The sequence below is a fragment of the Phyllostomus hastatus genome, unplaced genomic scaffold (assembly GCF_019186645.2).
Source record: "Phyllostomus hastatus isolate PE091 unplaced genomic scaffold, TTU_PhHast_1.1 phas_scaffold_78, whole genome shotgun sequence".
NCBI classification, from domain to species: Eukaryota; Metazoa; Chordata; class Mammalia; order Chiroptera; family Phyllostomidae; genus Phyllostomus; species Phyllostomus hastatus.
The window spans coordinates 85,744,229-85,759,314 of record NW_025334041.1 but is presented as its reverse complement, the minus strand read 5'-3'; the positions used below and the strand labels follow the sequence as shown (position 1 = coordinate 85,759,314).

At 40.7% G+C, this 15,086-nt stretch overlaps 1 protein-coding gene and 1 pseudogene across 1 annotated transcript in view; one reads left to right on the top strand and one right to left on the bottom strand.

Moving 5' to 3' along the window:
* Positions 1–7,511: 7,511 nt before the first annotated feature.
* LOC123811313 lies at positions 7,512–11,460 on the bottom strand (annotated as a pseudogene).
* Positions 11,461–11,786: 326 nt separating this feature from the next.
* PAIP2B (poly(A) binding protein interacting protein 2B) overlaps positions 11,787–15,086 on the top strand; it is a 37,007-nt gene continuing 33,707 nt past the window's right edge. The window contains exons 1-2 of the mRNA XM_045826982.1: positions 11,787–11,938; positions 12,589–12,645. The gene's annotated coding sequence lies outside the window, so the exon portion shown is untranslated. The remainder of the gene's footprint in view (positions 11,939–12,588; positions 12,646–15,086) is intronic.

The window sequence follows — 15,086 nt, the reverse complement described above, 5'->3', positions numbered from 1 at the left end:
TGAAAGGAGCCAGAGGCAAGTAACAAGATCCTGAGACAAGGTCAGTGAGCTGGGAAACATGAGAGTAAAGACCAGCAGGAAGGGTGGTGCAAATAGAAACTCCATAAACATGGTCTCCTATTCACACCTGAGGGTTTTCTAATTAAATATCTTGAATCAAAGTAATGCCCACACATGTTTCCCAAAACCAATTGGTTTACCAGGGTTTCCTCATATATTAATAACTTGGTTATATATTATTCTTTGATTTTTTTTAAGTTTTAGATTATCTATTTAGTCTATCACCTTTCTGCTATGTAATATGGAGAATTAGCCCTGTTATGCTGCTCACTACATACTTCCCTTCTCCTTATCCTCCCAGTGTAGTTATATCCCAAATTTTGTTAAATCTACATTGAGTGTTAAAATGATTATGACTACGTAAATATTCTCATAGGAGCAACAGAGCATAGTGAATAAGAGTAAGAATTCTGGAGATAGATTTGAATCCTGCCTCCACCCCTAGCTGTGTGTGATAGATGAAATAATGTCTCCTCAAAGATGCCTATGCCCTAATCCCCAAATCCTATGGCTATATTACTTTACTTGGTAAAAAGGGAATTTGTAGATATGATCAAGGTAAGGATTTTGAGATGGAGAGATCATCCTGTATTATCAGGTGGGCCCAATATAATCACCAGGGTCCCATTAAGAGAAAGACAGAAGAGTCAGAATGAGAGACAGAAGATGTGAGGCTGGAAGCAGAAGCCAGAGGGAGAGGGAATCCTATGCTGCTGAATTTGAAGATGGAGGAACAGGCCAGGAGCCAAGAAATACAGGTGCCTCTAGAAAAGGCAAGGAATGGATTCTTTCCCAAGGCCTCCAGCTAGAATGCAGGCCTGCAGACACCTTGATTTTAGCTCGTTGAAAATTATCTTGGACTTCTGCCCTCCAGAAGTATAAGATAATAAATTTGTGTTGTTTCAAGCAATTAAGTTTGTGGTAATTTGTTACAGTAGCAAGAGAACACTAATACACACTGTGACCTTCAACAAGTTACTTAACTTCTTTGCCAAATATTTATTTATGAAATGAGTTACTGTGAGGATTAAAGGAGTTAATAAATATATTTATAACAGTGTCTAGCACATAGTAAGTGCTATTTGTATATTTGCTGTTATTGTTTGCAACTAAGCCACCAAGAGTAGTATGATTATGTGCCTTTTGTTTTTTCTTGGAACTTATAATTTCCTCTTAGTCTTCAATGCATTTATTGCTAATTCATCCCCAGCTACCAATAAAAAAATTGCCTGTCAATATGGCCATACATATAGGTAACATATTCATTCCATTTTTTTCTGGGAGACACTCCTAAAGCCTCACATTCTTCTCACCCTATAAGCAAGCAGGTTGCCTGATGCAGAGATGTTGGCCCTTTATTGTTATTCTAGGGATTCCCTTCATTCTGTTCTGTTAGGTCTGCTTCCCTTGATTCTGTTTTCCCCTCTTTTTCTTTTTTTCCCCTCCATCTTTATTAGTATACAATTGTTTCTTCCTCTTTCTTGATTTTCTTTCTAACTTTGATGGTACACCTTCTGCAATAGCTTCTGATGAAGGGTACCTGAGAGGTAAATTTATTAAGAACATAGTTGTCTGAAAATATTTTTATTCTACCCTCACACTTAATTGATAGAATGGTTGGGTATAATTTCTAGTTTCATAGAATGAATGTTTGTGTCCTCCCAAAATTCATACATTGAATCTTAATACCCAATGTGATGTTATTTAGAGGTAGAATTTCCTGCCCTGCGTGGGAGCCAGAAGTTTGGAAGACCTCCATGTGTGCACCATAAATTTCTTCATGTCTTCTCGGTGTGTGTGTGGCATCTTCAGTACCGACATTCATCATCTGCAGAGTGACCACAACGCAGCTCCACCCCTTACTCTCTGAATGATCTTGGGTAAATTACATAATCTTTTTCCACCTCAGTTTCCTGTCTGTAATATGAGGGTAATAACACATTCATAATGGGTTAATACATGTTAAGTGCTTAAGGTGGTACTTCACACATAGCAAACATTCAACAAGTGTTAGTTATTACTGTTGTAAATGGACCTTTTTTTATTCAAAGTTCTGGGCATCTGAGTTCTTTCAATTAAAGAACTCAGACTAATTCAATTATGAGATATATTTTTGGTATTTAATTTATATCTTTTGCTCTATTCTCTACTTCTAGAACATTTCTCACACTTTGTCTCCTATTTTCCATCAAATTTTCTTTTTATTTTGCTTTATGGAACATTTTCTCAACTTTGTTTTAGCTCTTTTGTGGCCTTTATATCCTTTGTCTTTTTAATTAATAGTAGAATCCCTGTTTTTTAAAAGATATTTATTTATTTATTTATTTATTTATTTATTTATTTATTTATTTATAGGGGAAGGGGGGTTGAAAGAGAGGGAGAAAAACATTCACTGTTTGCTTCTAACATGCACCCTGACCAGAGACTGAACCTGCAACCCAGGCATGTGCTCTGACTGGGAATCAAACTGGCAACGTTTTGCTTTGTGGTGATGATGCCCAATTAACTGAGCCAATTGGTCAGGGCAAATCTCTGTTTTTTGTGGGCCTTTTTTGGAGGGGAGGGAATAGTGATTTTATTTTTCTTAATTATATTTTATTGATTATGCTGTTACAGTTGTCCCAAATTTCCCCCCTTTTCCCTCTTCTACTCAGCACCTCTAACTCCCTCAGGCAATCCCCAAACTATTGTTCATGTCCAGGGGTCATACATAGGTTCTTTGGCTACTCCATTTCCTATACTGTACTTTACATCCCCATGGCTATTCTGTAACTACCTATTTGTCCTTCTTAATCCCCTCACATCTTCACCCATTCCCCCATACTGCCTTCCCTTCTGGCAATCATCAAAACACTCCCTGCATCTGTGATTCTCCCTCTGTTCTTCTTGTTTGCTTAGTTTGTTGTTTAATTCAATTGTTGATAGATATGTATTTATTGCTATTTTATTGTTCATAATTTTGATCTCTTTTCTCTTTAATAAGTCCCTTTAACATTGCATGTAATAATGGTTTGGTGATGAACTCCTTTAGTTTTTTCTTGTCTGGGAAGCTCTTCATCTTCCCTTAAATTCTAAATAATAGCTTTGCTGCGTAGAACAATCTTGGTTATAGGTCTCTGCTTTTCATGACTTTGAATATTTCTTGCCAATCCCTTCTAGCCTGCAAAGTTTCTTTTGAGAAATCAGCTGACAGTTTTATAGGAACTTCCTGTAGGCAACTAACTTTTTTTCTCTTGCTGCTTTTAAGATTCTCTATCTTTAACATTGAAATTTTAAATATGATGTGTTTTGGTGTGAGTTTCTTTGCATCTATCTTGTTTGGGACTCTCTGTTCTTCCTGGACTTATATGTCTATTTCCTTCACCAAATTAGGGAAGTTTTCTTTCATTATATTTTCAAATAGATTTCCAATTTCTTGCTCTTTCTCTTCTTCTTCTGGCCCCCCTATGATTTGAATGTTGGAATTTTTGAAGTTGTCCCAGAGACTGCTTATAGTATCCTCATTTTTTTTGTTCTTTTTATCTTCTTCTTCTTGTTCTGATTGGTTGTTTTTTGCTTCCTTATTTTCCAAATCATTGATTTTGTTTCTGGACTTAATCCACTCTACTCTTGTTTCCCAATAAATTGTTCTTAATTTGAATTAATGTATCCTTTATTTTTGACTGCATCTTTTTTATGTAGTTGAGGTCCTCACTAAGTTCCTTGAGCATCCTTATAACCAGTGTTTTGAACTCTACATCTGATAGATTGCTTATCTCCATTTTGTTTAGGGTTTTTTTTCCAGAGTTTTTACCTGATTTTTTCTTTTGGGAGGAAAGGACATTCTATGTGTCCTCATTTTGGCAGCCTCCCTGTGTTTGTTTGTATGTATTAAGTAGAGCTGCTATGACTCCCAGTCTTGGTAGTGTGGCCTATTATAACAGGTGTCTTGTAGTGTAGTGGCACAGCCTCCTCTATCACCCAAGCTGGGTACCTAAAGAGTTCCCCTCGTGTGGGCTGAGTACACCCTCCTCTTGTAGTTGAGCCTTGATTGATATTGGTAGGCCAATGGGAAGGACTTTTCTGGGACAGTCAGCTGCAAGGACTGGATGTGAACATTGACCATCAACCTCTGCCCTCTGAGGAGGATCAGCTTTGCAGGGGCTGGGTGGTGGTGCTCCGACATGGCCTGTAGCTGTCCACTGGTTGCATAGGCTCTGGAGTTTTCCAGATGATGCAGGCTAAGGTCCTCCCCAACCTGTGTTTTGCTCAGGGCCACACTGCCTGAGCTTGAAAGCAATCTGAGATGGCTGCCACTTGTGCTAGGCTTGGAGATTCCCAGGTGAAGCCAAGCTGTGAAGCTATGCTAGTTGCTGCTAGTGCCAGGCCTGGGGCACCTTAGCAATATGTATGGGGGCTGGGGGCTTACGAGGCCAGCTGTTGCTTGTTTGAGAGGATTTAGTAAATTGTGAAGCATGCGTCAAGACTAGCCATTCTTATGGAAAAGTCTCAGTTAACAGTGTATGGGCCCATAATTTGGGTAGAACAGAGTCTCAGGGGTTCCAGAGTGGGGCAAACACTTTTAGCCAGGTTGATGGAGTGTCAGATATAGCACCTACCTGCTGGCTTTGTGGTTTTGTGTGGGGAGGGCTCAGCAAAGGGACTATGGCATCTGTCTATCTTTCTGTCTGGGAGAAAGTTGTCCCCCAGCTCCCACCTTGATGCCAGATAGTTCAGTTCCACCTGTATGCTACTGGTGACTTTCAGCTGCTATTGTAACAGGGTGCAGCCAAGAGGGAAGCCCCAAATAGGGATTTGGAATGGGGCCCAGAACTCAGGGTGTCCAGGAAATATTAGAAAGACATATAAGATGTCCTCACCCCTACCTGCTTCAGGCGTGGGTTGGGGGAAGGGACAAATGGAGCAGGGCCACTGAGAGCTGTTTTGCATAGCAACAGCTTTGCAGCTAACCTCTGGTGTGGTCATTTAACATATCTATAACCTTTAACTGGTTTAATATATCTATTTAACATAGATATGTTAAATAGCTATAGCCATGCTCTGAGCCAGGGGGTGAAAGTAACTCTCCCCCAAGATGTAACTGGGAGGAAACTCCCCCGAGTTACAGTGCCTGCATAAGAGTTTGGAGATGATTGGCTCCATGAAATGGGGCCACACCTGCCCAGACTCACTATGGGAGCCCAGTAAAGCTGGAAGGATATGAGAGTGCTGGCAAGTGTAGTCAATTGTGGGAGGAGTTGGAAATGGGGCTGTAGAGGAAGATTGGCATGGAGATTTAAACTGAGACAGCAGCCACTGAAGGGAGAATCACGCTGTTTTGGCAGAGTGGAGACTCCCACAGCCATTGTGCCAAGAGGACCACGTGGCTGTGGCAGTGAAGGAGAGCCATGTGGCTTTGCCAGAGTGGGGACCCCCGCAGCTTTAGAAGGGGGAACCACCACCCAGCTTTAGCAGAGATCCCAGTGACACAGTTGATGGTGCCGGGAACCGAGGGAGGCCTATCAGCTGAGATGGATTACTGAGAAGAACCGGGGGCTGCCTGAGCCATGGACTTCTATTTCTTTTCCTGGGATATGGTACCCCAGACTGGGCAAAGGGGGAAGGAAGGACTGTATGTGTTTGTGGGTGTTTTAAGGGATTTTGGGATTTTGATGAAGACATTAGGTCACTATTTTAAGTCTGTACAGCATTAAATAAACATTTCCTTTCCTTTTCACGAATCTCTGGCATTGGGAGATGTCTTTCCTATAAGGCAGTGCACATAAAGAACCTGGGGGGCTCCTTTTGGTAATAGTATATCACCTTTGGCCCCCCTTGACCCCTTGTGTTGTGTAACATTACCCTGGTGCTGGAGGGCAGAGGTAGTGAGTCTAAGTAAGTCTATGTAAGTCTGTGTGTGGGTTCTTTAAGGGAACTGTTTGGGACTCTAGAAGTTTCTTCCACCAACTCAATCCCCACATGTTTTTGCTACTAGAAGCTAAGGGGACTTACCTTCCTGACACTGGAACTCTGGGCTGAGGGGCCTGGTATGGGGCTGAAACTACTGACTCCCAAGATATCCCTCCCAAATTTTTATCCATCACACATGGATGGGGGACCTGCCCATTCTGCATCCCCACCCCTCCCACCAGTCCAGGTAGTTGTCAGACTTCCATTCAACTTGATTTCTGATTATTCTGACTGATGGTTGTCCTATATTTTAGTTGTAATTTTGATGTGGTTGTGTAAGGAGGCAAACCATGTTTACCTATCTGCCATCTTGACCAGAAGCCCATAACTATCAATTTTCGAATCCCTGTTTTTTAATTAGCCATTTGGCCATCCAGAACTTGCACAATCATAAATACTCTTTGAGTATCAAGAATGGATCAAATATTTGCAAATCATATATCTGACTAGGGTTTTTCTTCTTCAGTATGATTTATATCAGGGGTGTCAAACTCATTTACACCGGGGGCCACATCAGCCTTGTGGTTGCCTTCAAAGGGCCAAAATAATTTAGGACTGTATAAATGTATCTATTCCTTAACTGTTAAGGAGTTGAAATTACAATCGGCCCTTTGAAGGTAACTGCCAGGCTGATGTGGCCCCCCAGTGAAAATGAGTTTGACACCCATGAATACTCCCAAACATTCTTGGAAAACATGAGCAAATCCAGGTACATATCTTTACAATCTACACAACGAAAGACTAAATGTTGTAAGGAAAACAAGAATTGACCAATTTTACATGTGTACCACATCTTTTTTATCCATTCATCTACAGATGGGACATGTAGTTTCTGCCCTGTCTTGGCTATAACAGACCAGCTGGGTACAGCATAGGTAATATAGTCAATAACATTTTAATAACTATATATGGTTCAGATGGGTGTTAGTCTTATGGGGGAGAACACTTTGTATTTTTTTGTAAATTTCTAATCATTATGCTGTATACCTAAAACTAACATAATACACTATACCACTGTAATTGAAAAAAAATTTAAAGTGGCCAATTTTATTTCTATCTATCTATGTATTTATTCATCTATATATCTATCCACTTCTAAATATTTTCATGTAAATTTCTTTCATGTAGCTAAAGATATTATTACTCTAAAACCATGTTACCTTGTTCTGGATCACGAAAGTGATTGACAGTTTGCCAATTTGTATTTAAAAAATAAAACTTTTACTTCTAACCTGACATAAATGTGTGATCCATTGATCCATGTCATTTTTAAACTTATATTCTGAATCTAAGGAAACATTATGTCCTAAAGCACACCTTTTCAAAATGCACAAACCCCACAAAGATAAGCAAACAGGATATTGTGCATATTAGGAAACTGCTTAACAGGCCTTTCCAACCAAGAGGTGAAGACTCCATCTCAACGTCACTCAGGGTGATGGTAGTGACTGGATGTGGCTGTGGGGCAACCACTGGCCTTGGAAGGACATCCAGCCCTTGGTTCAGCTTGGGCTCTGGCTTGACTCTTCCTCATCTTTCAAAGCCTCTTTATAATGGGTAGGGGAGGCAGTGGGGTCCTTATCATTGAGCTTGGCCAAAAATTCCAGGATTTTCATCTTGCTGGTCTCAGTGTAGGATTTTTGGACCCCACAGGAACTCATAGGGTAGAGGATCACTGTTGGACACCTGCTGGTACATGAGGTATTTTTCCTGCACCAAATCTTGGGTGATAAGCTTCCTTGGATCCCCAAAAATGAAGTGACTCTTTCCATCATAAATGCCCATGATTTTCAGGGATTCCCAGATCAAATTCTCAGAGGCCCATTTGCAATTTAAGAACATGACACACAAGAGAAGCATCAGGATGCCTCTTACAGGAAATCTCCAGCCTCTGCTCAGACCCCCATTGCTGATGTCATCTTGATTGTTGACAAGAGTGCAGGAGTTCCCATTAGGCTCAACTTCTTTTAATTGCAGACCATAGAATAGATCCATGTGCTCAGAGGCTCTCCTGAGAATTTCAGGGAAGTTCTTGCTGCATGATTTGCAGACTAACTTCAACATGTCTGCCTTTTTAACAGGCTCTTTCATTATATACTGATATAGCAGGCACTCTACCAACATACTCACCTTCCTAATTAGAAGATCTTGACCTGAGCTCCCAATGGAAGTTGAGGCCTGGGAGGAACTTTTACTTTTAGGATTATGGCCTTTGGCTTTTCCAGCAGATCTTTCACATGATGCACCTGCAGCAGCACTGGTGGTGGCTGGGGCACTCAGCAGCACCTGGAAAGGGCCAGCACCAGTAGAGCTGGAGGGAGCATCCCCCAGAACAGAGGAGGAGGAGCAAGTGGCCTTTTCTTCCTCTCCTTTAGCAGCCAGAACACTGTTAAGACCTTCGGTCTCAGCTGTTTTTTAGCAGCATCTCTCATGAGCATGAAGCTTATTCTTCTGGCCACCAGGCATGATGGCTATTGTTTAGGAAAGCAGACAGGAGTGTGGGCCAACAAAAAGGTGATTTTGGGCACCTTCACTCCGGGAGGGCTGTGGTTTCCATAGGTCTCACACAGGGTCCTCTCCTTGACTTGAGGCCCATCCTGCGAATCTACCCTCAGCTGGGCTGACTAGAGATTAATACCCAGAATATATGCAGAACTCTTAAAGCTCAAAAACAAAAAACAAACAGCCTGATTTTAAAATGTGCAAAGGACTGTATAGACATTTCTCTGAAGAATATATACAAATGTCTGTTAGGCTCATGAAAGCACACTCAACATCACTAATAATTAGGACAGTGCAAACTAAAACCACAATAAGATACCATTTCACACTTAGAAGCTATTAGGGGAAAAAAAGGACAATGTGAAAAAATCAGAACCTTTCTATACTATTGATAGGAATGTAAAATGTATAGCTGCTGTGGAAAAGAGTATGGCAGATCCTCAAAAAGTTAAACAGGGGATTACCATGTGATAGAGCAAGTCTTCTTCTGGATATATACCTAAAATAACTAAAAGCAGGGACTGAGCCCTGGCCATATGGCTCAGCTGGCTGGGGTGTCGCCCTGTACATCAAAAGGTTGTGGGTTTGATCCCCAGTTGGGGCATGTATGGGAGGCAACCAATAGATATTTCTCTCTCACATCGATGTTTCTCTCTCTGTCTCTCTCTCTCAAATCAATAAAAATATCCTTGGGTTGTGATTAAAAAATAATAACAAAAAATAAAAGCAAGGACTTGAACAGATATTTGTACACCAATGTTCATAGCAGCATTGATTACAATAGTTAAATTCCATTGACAGATGAATGGTTAAACAAAAGGAGGTATATACAAATGTATACACTATTCAGTATATATAAATAGTATGGAAAACTATTCAGTTTTAAAAGGAAATGAAATTGTGATACATGCTACAACATGGATGAACCTTGAAGATATCATATCTAGTGAAATAAACCAGACACAAAGGAAAATATTGTATAATTCTGCTATGAATTCCCCTATTGTAGTCAAATTCATAGAGACAGAAAGTAAAATGGTGATTTCCAGATGATAGGGGAAGGGGGAATGGGGAGTTATTGTTAATAAGCACAGAACTTTAATTTGGGATGATGAAAATGTTCTGGAGATGGGTAGTGGTGATGGTTGCAGAATACTGTGAATGTACACATGGACTATGATGAACTGCATACTTAAAACTGGTAAAAATAGTAAAATATATGTTATGTGTATTTTACCACAATAAAAATTAGAAAGATACTCTTCAAGGATGAAGATTTAGCACCGTGGCAGCAATGGGATGTGGGGCAGGGTTGGTGTACTCCTTTTCTCTATCTCCAATTGACATCATCCCCTATAACTTTATGACTGGTTATTGTCTCCTATTTGTCCATTTGGACTCTTATTTATTCTGAATACCACTACCAAATATCCACATAGCTATTTCCCTCTTTGTCTTTTTTTTTGCTTCCATAGTTTCTAAAAAGAAGTCTGCTGTATTTCTTATTTTTCCCCTCTATATGTAATGTACCTTTGTTCTCTATCTGCTTTTAAGATTTCCTCTTTATTATCAGTTATATCTAATAATGAATTTATAAGAGACAATGTCAGTGGTAGAGAGGAAAACAACAGGAGCCGACCAACAACATCTCACTGCTATCCTGGTAATAAATCTTCATTGTTGAAAAGCATTTCTGGTTGTGCAAGGATACTATATAGACCAGAAGAGCCTGTTTTTCAAAACTATGAGATAATGTAAACTTCTATCACACCATATGCCTATGGACCACCTTAGGAAAAGAAGCAGTGGAGGGTAAGGGGAAGTTATCTTGGAGACAGAGTTTTCTTTTTCCTAAAATAGATGTGTTTCTTGTAGGACCCATCTAAATTATTTAATCAGATAAAGCTTAAAACAATAGTCAATTCTGAAAGGACCTATATCTAAAAACACAAGTTGGAAATATATGAAGCAATGTAACTAATGTTCCTGGTGTTGTGCAAAGTACTGGCCCTGCTTACCAACCTCCTCACTTTTCATTTCACTTTATTCACATCTCTGTTCAATGATCCTTCCTCAGAGAGCTTTTAAAGTAATCATTCTACCCAAAACAGCCATTTCCTCAAACATTTCTTAATCTTGCTCTATTTTTCTTCATAGCATTTAATCACATGACATTTTATTATTTATTGGTTACTTGTTGTTAGTCCCCACAACTAGAGATAAGCACTAAGGGTGCATTTTGTCTTATTCATATCATATACTCAGAGCATAAATCAGAGCATATGTTCAATAATTGTTGAATAAATGAATTTATCTAATTATTTATGTATTTACTTTATATTATTTACATGAAGTATACATTTAACATTTATTTCACCATTATGTTATGAATATGACATTAACTGTCATTTTCAATTTTATCATTTATCCACTCATTGTGAAGTCACTTACTGAGCCTCTACTTTGTGTTATGTATATAGTTAGCATGAGAGGTGTATAAAGAAAGATTTCCATAAAGAAGTCCCCACTTCCTGACGAACAAATTTAAAGTCAAAGTTTTTAGGAGGCAAAGATTGTACACCCTAAATCCAAGGGGAAAATAAATTTTTATGTTTTTAAAAACACTCGAGAAGTTAGGTTTCTTTCTGGAAATGTGTAAGTCGTTTTGCTTCCTTCCAACCCATCCAAGGAGCCCAACTCCCCAATTTTCCATCAGTGTCAAGTCAATTTTCCTAGCCAGCCTTGCTCAAAGTTCCTCCCTTGGTAACTGATAGGTGGGGAAATCCCACTAAGTACCCCCGCCTTTCCCCAGCACACACACACACACCTCCTTGTTGTACAGAGTGGCGTGACCTGTGGGAGGGGCTGCTGAATCGACCAATGGAAGGAAGCCGGAGTAAGAACCTGTGTAAACAAACGCTGAGGTGCTGTACCTTGGGCTCCTCCCATCAGGACGCCCAATGCGGTCCCATTGCCTATCCAGGACTAACCTAGCGTCCTTTCAGCCAATAAGAGCCAGAGTCTCCCGCAAGGGTGCGCCCCACTTGGAGGGAAAGAATGAAGGAAGCGAAGAGACAGATGTTAATACCAATCAGAAGCTGGGACTTGTGGGGGGAGTGGGTGGTAACTACTTCACATTTAAACCAATAAGCGCCACATGTGCCCTTCTAGGTTACTGAGCGGCATCCTCTTCAACCCAATAGACGAATAGGGCGGTGCCCAGCAACCAATGGCTAGGGTTCGGGGGCGGGGTGAGGAGTCAGTGAGCTGTAAGAGGCAACCTGGCGAGTGCTTCTTCGTGCTGTGGCTCACGCTTTAGTACTGGAGGCCGAGACTGTTCTGGTGACGACGACCTGTACGGCGACGGCTGAGGCTCATAGAAGAGCAACGGAATAGGGTCTGAAGGAGAGGCTTCAAGGCAGCCCAGGTGGGCTCAGTCGCCCGGGCTGCCGGGGAGGGGACCCACGGGAAGCGCCGCTCTCCCGGTTTGGGGTAGCCCCGCGCCTCCTTTTCCGCCACCTCCGGGGTTATGAGGGGCGGTGCGTGCCCGCCCGAGCTCCAGTGGGGAGGGGAAGGCCGCAGGTCCCACGTCGTGTCAGCTGCGGTGCCCCTTCGCCCTTGGAAGCACAGGGCTTCTTAGTCCTTTTCTTCCCGCAAAGGCGCGCTATTCATCTCCCACCTCCCAAGTTCTCTAGCTACCCCCGAGCCCCCAAACCCCTTCTAACACTCGGACTGAAATCTCTGGAATGCTAGTCCCTTTACTACCTCAGTGGTACACGGTTAGGCAAATTAACCATTGCTGCATCGCCCGGTCCCCCTTCCCGCGGTTGCGCATTTTTGCCCCTCCCCCATTCGCGGCGGCCCGTGAGCTTTCTGCGTTTCTTCTATTCCTTCCTCCACTCCCTTTACTCCAGCCCTCATTCTTGATACCTAGTTTGAGTTAGGGACCGTGGCCACTTCTCTTCTGCTTTCCCTCACGCGAGTGAGTCCTTTACGCTCCTCCCACCCCCACCCCTCCTCCCTACATTTCATGCCCATCGCTCACGGAAACTAACATTTTCCACTTGCCTCTTCCAGGCAGCTGGAAGGTGAACACCGGAGAGGCAGACTGCACTGTACAAGGAGCTTTACAAGGTTGGAAACTTTAATCAGTTTTGTAAATGGTAAACCATTCTTGCCTTCCTTAAAACGGCATTGGGTCATTATATTCTCTCTAGAACCTTTGTCCCAGTACAGTTGTTTTGGTGATAATTTCTGAAAATGCAGTTGAGAAGGATGTACTGGCAACAAGAAATTTAACATGTATTATTATTTTCAAGTAGATAGAATTGGGTGACATTTTAAACAGCTTAATTGAAGTATCAGAGAGTTTGCAGTGTGAGGGCCTGACCACTCTAGTTTGTCATAAATTATAGAACATATGTTAGCTGTATAGCACAATGCAGTTTGATCACAGCCAGCCTATGGATAATATGGCCTTGAAACTGTTTAAAATTGACATTTCTATTCCCCTTTCACAGAGAATTTGTATTCGTCTTCATAGTATATCAGTTTGGGATTCAATAATGTTGTTTCTAGCCATATGTTCTAGGTAATAATGCAAACTACATTGTTCCTAAATTAAATTATGCCAAGAATTTCATGGGGAAAAGGTAATTTGCCAACTTAGATTTGATTGAGACTTTAGAGAGGTTTAAAAATATCAACCTGGGTTCTGGAGGGTTTTGTAACTGAGAGTTATGTTTTGGGTAATGGGGGAAATTGAAGTATTGAGACAAGCCTGATGGGCCCATTAGGCTGTGCGTGTATGAGAGTGCATGTGGAAAAGAGAAAATACATGTATAACAGTGCTTAGTTTCATGATTTTACATAGTTGGAATTGTTTTTCCTAGTTCTCAGTGGTGAATTGTAAGCAGTGAATTTAATATCATGTACACGCTATTTTGGCCAGAATTTTGCAAGCTTCTGTGAAAAATTGTCACCGTTTTTCTTATTCTATCTGTAACATATCAATATGCTTCCATGTATGGTTAGACTGTATCTTGTATATTGAGTAGTATGTCTAGTAGAGTGGATTAAAAGGAATCTTTACTATGAGGAGGCAGCATTGTCTAGTGGACCATATGTTTGAGCCCTATTAACAAATCACACTAAAAAGAGGAAAATTTTAAAGCTGTTCCAATAAATTACAGGTGTTTAAAATAATGACAATAAGAACAATAAAAATAATTTATGACAGAATTATTAGCAGTCATAAAGAAAAGTCCTGGACAACTAGCAAAACTCTGAGTGGGTCACTATTGTGAGTTGGTATAAGCTGCAGTTGGAAACCAAAGTTCTTTTTGTACAGTCTTTTCATGTGGATTTGCACTTATAATTACTTGTTTGCAAATTTAAGGGACTGTAGTTAAGATGTCTTCCTAGAGATCTTGCCTTTAAGGAGTTCACAGTTTAATAGAAAGAGACCTGTAAACAAAGAATTAAATGTAGTACAGGATGTGAACAGGACCCAGAGAAGCACTGTGGCTCCGAGTCAGAACCCTGTCACATCTCCAACTTCTCTAGGCTTTCTGAAGCACCATTTTCCTGAACTACCTGTTTATTTCACACACCTTGGCTTCTCTCTGTAGGCACTGTTCTCTTCCATAGCATAAATGCCTAGTGAGGTGCTATTCAAAATCTTCTTGAAGCTTGCTGCTGGCCTCCACTCTATCCAAATAATTGTTTTCTGTATCTTTCTGTTACTTTGTCATAAATAATTACAGTTGATTCTCATTATTCACAGTAATTATGGTCTATAAAGTCACCTAAATCAACAAATTAGCAAATACAGAACCATTGCGCCCAGGGAACATATGTTCATACATACATATATGTGTCACATAGATTGTCAAATACTAAATTCAACTCATCCTGGTAGATTCTGTTCTTTTATATTTACAAAAGAGAAAATGAGGTTCAGAAGTGTTAAGTGACTTGTCTGAGGTGGCCCCCTAACAAATGCAAGAGTTAGGATTCAAACCCTTTCTTATTGGCTGCAGTGGAAAAGCTTCTTGCACTACACTGCACTGCCCCCTACTGTTTGTGTCTGTCAGTCACCTCTGTATGAGTGCTGAAAGAAAGAGAACACTGCCCTTGTTCTACCTTAGCTGGAAATGTGAAGGGTGACTCAGAATTTTTGCCATTCTGTGTATGTCTGTGAATGACTGCCAAAGTGCCGTGAGTAGTGATTTTAGGGTTACAGATAAATTTTAACAAGCAGGCAAATTCTTAAATACAGGATCCATAAATAATGATGGTCACCTGTACTTGTAAATGATCCCTGGAGTCTATTTTCTGGTACCTACCTCCCATACATTATAGATTCCTTAGTTTCTTTGAGAATTCATTCACTTATTCATTGATTCAACAATTTTTAATTAAGCACTTACTAAGTGAGGGTCTGTTCCAGACTGTCATGAACAAATTAGAGATTAAATTCCTGCCCTTATAGATGTTATATTCAAGTAAGAAAGACAGACAACTAGCAGTGTAGAGCTCAGGGGAGAGGTCCAGGTTGGAATTATAGCTTAACT